Below are 10,564 nucleotides of genomic sequence, written 5' to 3'. Positions count from 1 at the left end.
ACATATACAAGTAAGTATGCAGTAATGGCTTATCTTTACCCAAACAAAGGTTTGATTCTTGAACAGCTCCTAGGAGGTAACCTCTAAGCTCTTGAAGTCGTGACTAATAAGAGTTTCTTTGTTTATCTGGGGGCTTTGGGGCATCCCAGATCACAATGTGATTTATGGTCAGGGCCTTGAGCCACAAGGCATCTATCAGCTTGACCTCTGGAGGAGCTGGAGACTAAAGACAACCACGTGGGCAGTCGCCATGTCTACCTGACCTACCCCCAGTAAAGCCCCTGAACACTAAGGCTGGGGTGAGCTTCCCTGGTTGGCAATAATCTACACATACTGCCACATATCACTGCTAGGAGAAGTCCATGCTATCTGTCCCTGGGAGAAGACAACCGAGGCTCACAGCTGCAACCCTGCTGGACTCCGCCTTATGAATCTCTTCCCACTGATGATTTTAGTTTGTATTCTTCCACTCTAATAAACCATAGCTGAGTATAACAGCTTAATTTCTGAGTTCTTTGAGTCCTTCCAGTGAATTACTGAACCGGGCAGTGGTCTTGGGTATCTCCTTAATGACAACAAGAATATTCAGAGAAGCATCATTCATAAAAGACAAAAACTGGAAACAACCCCAAGGAGAATAGTTAGACTGTGGTATAGTCATACAATGGAGTGCTCTACAGCAAGAAGCTAAACCAACTATAGCTACATGCAACAAACATGGATGAACTTCTCAAACATAATATTGAGGGAAAGAAGCCACACAAAGAGTGTGAGCACGTGATCTCACTGACAAGCTCCAAAAACTAATCTATGGTGACAGAAATTAGGACAAGGTTGCCTTGGGAACGGAGCAAAGAGACAAGAAAGTTCTTTAGTGTCTCTTCTTTGCTCCCCTGGTGGCTCGGATGGTAAAGAATCCTCCTGCAAGGCAGGAGACCTGGGTCTGATCCCTGGGTTGGGAAGATCCCCTGGTGGAGGGAGGGCCTGGTAACCCATTCCAGCATTCTTGCCTGGCAAATCCCATGGACAGAGGAGCGTGGCAGGCTACAGACCATGGGGTCACAAAGTGTCAGACACGACTGAATGACTAAGCACTGAGCAACCCCGTTCAAAAGAGCACCACCCTCAGGACTCAATCACTTTCCCAGGGCCCTACCTCCTAATACCATCACTTTGGAGGTTAAGGTTTCAACATATGAATTAGGGGAGGGGGAGACACAACATTCAGTCCACAACACAGGGAGGGGGCACAGGGCTGTTTCTGGGGCACTGGTAATGCTCTGATTTCTGATCAGGATGGTGCTTATAAGGATGCATTCATTTTGTAAAAGTTCATGAAGTTTGACAGAGGATTTGCTCACTTTTCTGTATGTATATTATACCTCAACAAAAATTTTTACTCCCCTACACATCTATTATAATGCCAATGAAAGAAAAAAAATGAAAGGAGAGAGGAAGAAGGAAGAAGGGAAAAGAGAGAGAAGAAGGACACTGACCACACTAAGTGCTGGCAAGGATAAGAGAAACCAGAATTCTATCCTGGGTGGGAATACAAGAGTACAGCCACTTTGGAGAACACCTTGACAGTTAATTACAAAGTTAAATAGTCACTTACCCAGTAACCTGGCAATCCCACTCCTAAAAGTCAACCAAGAGAAAAGAAAAATTATCATCACACAAAAACTTGTATACAAACAAGCAGCTTTACTCATTATCTTAAAAGAGACTTGTAAGAATGCAAATGTCCCTCCACAGGTGAACAGATGAATGAACTGTGATGCATCCAATGATGGGGTTCTATTATTCCATTCAGCACTGAAAAGGGGGGATCTGGTGACCCCCGCCTGACCTGGATGAAGTTTATGCAAGTGAAAGAGGTCAGACTCAAAAGGTGAGGCATGGCATGATTTAATTTACGTGACAGATCAGACTGCCTAGCTTTTGCGGAAGGGGCTGACCACAAAGGGGCACTGGTTGGACATGTTATATAACTTAATTATGGTGCTGGTAGTTATACAACTAAATGTGTTAGTCACAACTCAGAACTATACACTTAAAAAATCTGAGTGAGTTTTACCGTACACCAAGTCTTCCTCAAAAAATCTAACAGAAAAAAATGCTCAAAGCTTCCTTTAAAATGCAAACAATAGGTGCCACAAGAGATGTACTATGGATGAAGCACAAAATATGGAAATTTTATTTCCAAGTGAGAATCAGGAAGGCTTCATGGAAATGTTCATATTTACACTGGGCCTCGAATGGAAGTAATATTGGGGCAGTCACCATCTTGAAGAACTAATTTCCAAACCTGAATTTTTAGGAGAAACTATCAGAGGAGATCAGATATCTGCCCTCCTGCCATTAGTACATCCTATGGTGACACAAACCAACTAGAATCTGAGAGCCACTCAGCCCCACCTGTCTTCACATGACAGGCACACAGTCCCTGCTTCAGAAATGGTTCAGGGGCTTAGAGAAAACGTCCTTGGGTCTTCCAGAGAATTCCAGACTTCTCCCATAACGTCTGTCCCTTCAGAGCAAGAAGGGATGACCCATTAATTTAAAAAGGCTAACACTCACACAGCACTTACTACGTATTAGAACCTGTTGGGCATTTTGTGTGTGTGCGTGTGTGCACTCAGGCATGTCTGACTCTCTGCGACCCCATGGACTGCAACCCACCAGGCTCCTCTGTCTATGGAATTGCACAGGCAAGAATACTAAAGGGGGTTGCCATTTCCTCCTCCAAGGGATCTTCCTGACCCAGGCATTGAACCCCGTTTCCTGCAGCTACTGCACTGGCAGGCAGATTCTTTACTACTGTGCCACCTGGCAAGCCTATATATGTGTACTTATTGTTGTTCAGTCGCTCAGTTGTGTCCGACTCTTTTGTGACCCCTAGGCTCAGGTGGTAGAGAATCTGCCTGCCAATTCCATGGGCAGAGGAGCCTGGTGGGCTACAATCTATGGTGTCGCAAAGAGTCGGACACAACTGGGGGACTTTCACTCACTCTGTACTGTAGCCTGACAGGTTTCTCTGTCCATGGTGTTTTCCAGGCAAGAATACTGGAGTGGGTTGCCATTTCCTTCTCCAGATATAGATACAGATACACACACACACACACATATATACATACACATATATAATCTTTAGTATAGTATATATAAAGTATATGCATAAACTAATAAATATATCTAAAATTTGACATATATGCACATATATGTATATATGTGTATATATTTATACACTACAAATGTATATTTTATATTCTACCAATATATACTTACACAAGTTTATACAGACACAATTTTATGTTTAATATATAATTTATTAATATACTTTATTAAAAGTACTTTGCCGACTATGGTCCATCTAGTCAAGGCTATGGTTTTTCCTGTGGTCATGTATGGATGTGAGAGTTGGACTATGAAGGCTGAGCGCCAAAGAATTGATGCTTTTGAACTGTGGTATTGGAGAAGACTCTTGAGAGTCCCTTAGACTGCAAGGAGATCCAACCAGTCCATTCTGAAGGAGATCAGCCCTGGGATTTCTTTGGAAGGACTGATGCTGAAGCTGAAACTCCAGTACTTTGGCCACCTCATGAGAAGAGTTGACTCATTGGAAAAGACTCTGATGCTGGGAGGGATTCGGGGCAGGAGGAGAAGGGGACAACAGAGGATGAGATGGCTGGATGGCATCACCGACTCGATGGACGTGAGTCTGAGGGAACTCTGGGAGATGGTGATGGACAGGGAGGCCTGGCATGCTGTGATTCATGGGGTCGCAAAGAGTCGGACACGACTGAGCAACTGAACTGAACTGAATTAAAAGTATCTGTGTAAATGATGTGGTTAAGGAACTTGCTCAGGGTGCGACATTCTTAAGTGCTGAAGCCGGAACTGGAATCTGAGCAGCCTGGCTCCAGAGCGCCTGTCCCGCCTGCCATGTTCCAGTCCCTCAACATACCAGAGAGGCTGAAGGGAAATCCTTGCAGAAGCCTGGTGTGGCAGTAGGCACTGGCTTCCTACCTGCCCTTCCATAGTCCTAAGTGCAGAAGGCAAAGCAGCCATGAGATCCTCCAGTCTCTGCAGAAATGCAGCTGCCCCCCAGTGACCAGAGCTGTTTCTGCCAAGTAATAAGGAAGACTGAATCACCAGCTGGAAGTGATTTAGCAGAGAGCTGCCTAGTGCTAACCGGAGTCAGATGGCCTTCCCTTACACCCTGGCTGCCCACTTCAGTCACTAGGGACCTGGAGCAAGTGACTTCTTTTTTTCAAAATTTGTTAATTGGGGTATAATTGCTTTACAGCGTTGTGTTGGCTTCCCAAGTGGCTCAGTGGTAAAGAATCTGCCTGCCAACGACAGAGACTGGAGTTTGATCCCTGGGCCAGGCAGATCCCCTGGAGGAGGAAATGGCAGCCCACTCCAGTATTCTTGCCTGGAAAATCCCATGGACAGAGGAGCCTGGCGGGCCACAGTCCATGGGGTCACCAAGGGTCATTGTGTTCATTGCTGCTGTATTAGCAAGTGAGTCAGGTGTATGCGCACATATACCCCCTCCCTCTTGGACCTTCTTCTCAGCCCACCCGCCCCCACCCAGCTAGGGCATCCCAGAGCACGGAGCTGAGCCCCCTGAGTCGCTTCTGAACCTCCCTGTGCTTCAGCTTCTTTGTCACGGAAGAAAAGCAAGACTGCCTGCCAAGGGAGATCACACTAGTAGAAACTTAGATCAGCATCTGGCACAGCCAGCGCCATTATAAGAAGTCTGCTGCTTGTGGCAAACGTGTCCCCTGTGGTTCTGACGTTGAGAAAGCCGTCCTCCTCCACCCCCCAGCTTTATTGCAATACATTTGACATACAACATTGTATACGTGTAACGTGTATAGTGTTGATCTTACACACTGACATATTGCAAAATGATACCTCCACAGCCTTCGCAGACACCTCCATCCCATCACATAATTACCATTTCCTTTTTGTGGTGAGAGCACTTAAGATCTACTCTCTCTGCAACTTTCAAGTTCATAATAGAGTATCAGTAGCTATAATCACCATGCTGCACATTATATCCCAGAATATGCTCATCTTCTAACTGGAAGCCTGTACCCTTTCCCCAGTATCACCCCTTTCCCCCAGCACCTGGTAACCAGCACTCTACTCTCTGCCGCTCTGAGATATTTTTGGATTCCACACATAAGGGCCTCCCTTAACCTGCTGGTTGTTGACTCTGCCTCTGACCAAGATCTTCTCCTGTTCTGTTGCCAGTTTAGGGCAGCTTCTCCACCGCCTCAGCCTGGCCAGTGCGTTTCCCAGTCAATCCCTGCCACCGGCACTTTGTCCTTTTTCCAGCGATCATCACGTTCTTCACCACTTCAAAAATCCAGCATTAAAAATTCATTGGCTCCTCTCCTTTTCCCATCTCACACAGCCCAGCCATGCCCCTCAGGAGCAGGAGTCTAGGCCCAACCACAGGCCAGGATAAGGATCAGGAAAGTGAATTCATTTGTGGTTAACATTTTCTTTGACGCTGTTTGCAGGAGGGGAAGCCTGCCCTTTCTGCTCCCTGCAGCTTCATGTCAGGGCTGTGACTGCAGGCCTTTGTGAGACTGCAAATAGGCCTGACCCATCTGGCCAATCTCAAAGCCCACGTTCCCAGAGTACACCACCGCTCCAAACTGGAGTCACTGAACTTCAACTCCCCCAAGACCTGGAGGGGACAAACACCCCAGTGTTGCTTTAAGTGTTCAAACCAAGACTCTGGTGCCACTGATGAGAAGGAGGTAAGCAGGAGCGATGGTGGAAGAGGTGCAGTTTCCCTGGGTCTCTGCACACCGTATAATGTACTAGAAGAATTAACTTGCAAGAACCCTTTGAACCTGGAAGAATGTCCCCAAAGTAAGTCTGGATTTTTAAAAATCTGTACTTCCTCCTCTTTCTCATTTAAAATTTCACTTCTCTCTGTGAGCCCGTCCTGTACCTTCTTTTTCCTTCCAAGTCGTCGCAATCGATGTATAGAGTCTTAACAGCCATATATTTGCTCCCTCGGGAGCAGCCCAGCATGGACATGAGACCTAACTCAGGCAATGAAACACGGGGAAATCGAATAAAAGGGTTCTAAAAAAGATTTCTTTCTAATAAAAATGGGCACAGGGAGAGAAGGTCCTCCCTCCTTGTTTGTTGGCACATCTCTGCCCACATGTGATGTCTGGGTTTCATCCTTTCTCTTAAATGTAGAACCCTTCTTCCCCTGGGGTCAGGCCTGGCTCTGTGTCCATCCTTAGAAATCTCAATCACACATGACTCCACCCATTTCTTCTCTGCACTTCTTTCAGTAATTCAACATATATTTATTAGGCACCTACCTTGCACCACATTCTTGAAGCTAGAACAAGACCAGCCAGGTCTCTACTCTTGGGAAACTTCATCGAGTGAGCCCCTCCTAGTACAATCTCGTCAACTGTCTCTGCTGCCCATTTCCGTTTGGGGGCCCCCACCATCCCTGACATGGCACATCTAAAGTCAAAGTCACTCCCCCCGCCCCACCAAACTGATTTCTCCAGCACCCTCCATTTCTTAGAGTCATTAAGTCTACTGTTATTGAGTGCCAGAGGCTGGAGCTACAAAGATAGGACAGTCTCTGATGCACAGAATAATCAGAGTGTAAGATGTGCCACAAGAGAGGTGTGCCCAAGATAAGTGGGAAGAGGGAGTCTCTGAACTCCTCTGAAGGAGTCAAAGAAAGAGAAAATGGGGAGAGGAAGGAGAGAGCCAAAAAACAGAACCTTGGAAAATGCTAATGGGGGCAGAACAGGGTCAAATGCAGCAGATGATGATAAGGCCCCAAAAGATCTTTGATGTGTTACATCTTGATGAGAACAGTTCCGTGGAGAAGTGGGCTAGTCTGTGGTAGGTGGAAGAATAAGAAAGTGGTGAGAAAGACTACTTTTACATTCTCAGCCTCTAGCCTCCCTTCCGGTAACAAGGTCTTGATTTTCCTTTGGGACCACTCCTCTCCTTCTGTCATTGGTTGGGTAGCATTGGTCCCACCCCCAGGTCCAGAATCCAGCCAATCAGATCACACTAGTCGTTGCCATGGAGATTTGCTTAGGGGGTGTGCTCCCGATTAAACTTGAGCCGAGAGAAATCAGCTGGTGAAAGTCTTAGGCAAAAACTCCGCTACACCAGCTGGTAGCCTGGGCTCTTACTGTTCCAGAGTTGGACTACTGCACCAATCTTTTCACTGGTCCCCCTGACTCCTAATTCTTTAGACTAACCAGAGCTTCCACACTGGTTTTCTCAGCTCTGCTTTCACATTATTCAAAAACTCTTGAGCAGCCACCATTAAATTCATTGCACCTAATGCTTCATATTCATACTCCACAGCCTGTATCCAATTTACCTTTCCTTGCACCTTCCTGTCATCAAGGCTTTAATTATCTTCCTCCTCCTGGACTGCCCACCCCTTTCTTTTCTATTATTCAAACCTTCTTCATCTCTCAACGTCCCAGCTCAAATGCCATCTTCCCTGACCACCATTTGGTATCAATATGAATTGACGGCAATTTTTGGAAAACATGATTTATTGTCTAGTTATCTCATTTTACATATTGCTTTTTTTTTTCTTCCGCATTACCCTGGAGGGAAGTTAAAGACAAAGACTGTGTCAAGTTATTGGTATACTGTGTGGCATTTATGACAGAGCTCTGCACAGTCAACACTCAAAAATTTTCTTAGAATGATTAATAGACATTTCCCAGTTTGGCAATGGAAATGAAGCTGAATGTAGAGCTGCAGTTTAAATGATGAGAAGATGGACTTCCTCGCGGACCAGCAGCTAAGACTCTGAGCTCCCAAAGCAGGGGATCCTGGTTCCATCCCTTGTCAGGGAACCAGATCCCTCATGCCTCAACTAATAGTTCACAAGCCATAATGAAGTCCCTGCATGCTACAACTAAGACATGGCACAGTAAGTAAATAAATAAATGTCAAAATAAATGAGGAGAAGAGACATGCTCAGAGGGGAAAAAGCTTAATGGATATCAATAGTCTGGTTAAGAAAACAAAGCTGGGAGTGTGATCAATGGAAAGTTCTTGTACAAACTCAAACTTGCCAAGGGAAGGAGACAAACCTCAAACACAGGATGGGGGCCATGGAGAAAAGTTCTGAAAACGCTGGACAATCTGTGATCAAAAGGGTGATGAGGGATGGGACAGCCAAGGAAAAACGGTGACCTGGTTGAAGGAATCAGTGCAGGGACTTCAGCAGCAAGGTCTCAGGTGACCTAGAGAGTAAAGGATAAATTGTCCTTGGAAGTAGCACTCATTGGATTTAGGACACATTCTCATTCTTTTCAACTCCTTCTCTTTGAGAGAATGAAGGAAAATTCCCAGAATTGGCTCCCCAGTTTATGTGGAATAGTGATGAGGAACCGCTGTTAATAAGGTTCCAGAAGACCCCCCCATTGTCATTCTCATGGTGATTTCCCAACATGCTTACTTGATGATTCCCTCATCCTGAAATATTCTCTTCATTAACCCTCTCTTTCTGGGTTACACTCCTAAAGGACTGGCCCTTCCCTCTCAATCTCATTTACTGTGCCATCTTCATCTTCTTGGCCTCTAAGCATCAGAGTGCCCCCAGTCTTCCTCCACTGACCTCTTGTCTAGATTTGTGCTTTGGTCATGCGGGATTTCATTCAGATCTGGGCTTTAAATCTAAGGCTTTTGTGAGCTTTTGACCTAATTTTGCACCTCAAGCCCTAACTTCTTTCCTTTTCCTTGAGCTCTAGATTTGTATATTCACAGTCTATCCTAAATTATCACTTGGAGGTCTAATAATCATTTCAAACTTAATATGTTCAGAATTAAACATTAACACACACACACACACACGGTGCCAAATCTTACTTCACCTGCATTCCTGACCATTTCTGTAAATTACTGCTTCACTCTACAAGTCATCAGACACAACTCCTTTGCTCATGCTTACCTGTACTCTTTCTCACACCTGACATCCAATCTATCAGCAGATCAGGTCAGCTCAGCCTTTGGAATCCATCTTGATTCTGAAACATCCCATCATTTCCACTACTGCCATCCTAGTCCAGCCCACCATCATTTCTCATCTGGATTTAAAATGGCCCTGTGATTGGCCTTTGCATTTCTGCCTGTGTTGCCTACCATCTCTTTCCGCAAAGCCTCCAGAGTTACCATTCTGCAGTGTAAGTAAAGTCTTATTAGCTTGAAGCCCTCCAGTGAAATTCTGACCCATGCTACCACACAGACGAACCTGAAGGAGTTATGCACAGTGAAATAAGATAGACACGAGAGGATATGATCCAATTTCACTCATCTAAGGTAACTAAAATAGTCAAACTCACAGAGATAGAAAGTAGAACTGTGTTCTACCGCAAGGAGAGGGGAATGGGAAGTTATTATTCAATGGGCACAAAGTTTTAGCTTGGAATGATGAAAATTTTCTGGAGATGAACAATGATAATGATGTTAATGTACTTAAATGCCACCAAACCGTACACTTAGAGCAGTAAATTATATCCCTTCCAAAGTTTTTAACCCTATAAATCTTCCTGTCTCACTCAAGGTCAAATCCAATGTCTTCACCAAGGGTATAAGGTCCTACAGCCTTGGGCGCCTGCCCCCTCTCTAACCTCCTCTGCTCCCGCTGTCTATGCCATCACTCTGCTCCAGTCACGCCCACCTCCTTGTTCTTCCTGAAATGAGCTGTAGACACTCCCACTCTGCAGTCCATGGGGTCGCAAAGAGTTGGACACAACTGAGCGACTGAAAAACACTTCCACTCAAACCTGCCAAGCCCTGTTCTGCCTCAGGACCTTTGCATATGCTGTTCTTTCTCTCTGGAATACGTTCCCCTGCAGTCCACGTGGTTATCCCTTTTATTTCATCCAGTTCTCTACTCAAATGTCTCCTTTGGAGCAGCAGTCTCTTCACTATCACACATACCATTTCCACTCTTTACAATCTCTTTCCCCAGATTTATTCTCTAGAGCACTTATCAAGACCAATATCTGGCTTTTTTTAAAAAAATTTGTTCAGGTATTGTCTGACTCTCCCCATTGGAATATAACCTGAGAACAAAGATGTTGTCTGGTTCACTGACAGATCCCAGCTCCCTACCACAGTGTCTAAAATATAATAGACGCTCTAAAAATATTTGTTGAATAAGTGAACTTTACCTATTCTCAGCAAGTGCCAAAAGATACTAAACCAAGAGGCTATTTAGATGAGTGACTAATATCTGGATAAGTAAAACAGATTTTCTTAGAGGAGGTATGCAACCCAAGTTGCTCTATGGTTTTTTTTTTAAGTGTGAAAAACATGTTCATTATAAAAATTTGGATAACACCAAAAAGTAAGCTAAGCTAAGTTGCTTCAGTCGTGTCCGACTCTGTGCAACCCTACAGATGGCAGCCCACCGGGCTCCCCCATCCCTGGGATTCTCTAGGCAAGAACACTGGAGTGGGTTGCCATTTCCTCCTCCAATGCATGAAAGTGAAAAGTCAAAGTGAAGTTGCTCAGTCGTGGC

This window comes from Oryx dammah, unplaced genomic scaffold (assembly GCF_014754425.2).
Source record: "Oryx dammah isolate SB20612 unplaced genomic scaffold, SCBI_Odam_1.1 HiC_scaffold_29, whole genome shotgun sequence".
NCBI classification, from domain to species: domain Eukaryota; kingdom Metazoa; phylum Chordata; class Mammalia; order Artiodactyla; family Bovidae; genus Oryx; species Oryx dammah.
The sequence above is the reverse complement of the archived record's forward strand: the minus strand, read 5'-3'. Positions refer to the sequence as shown.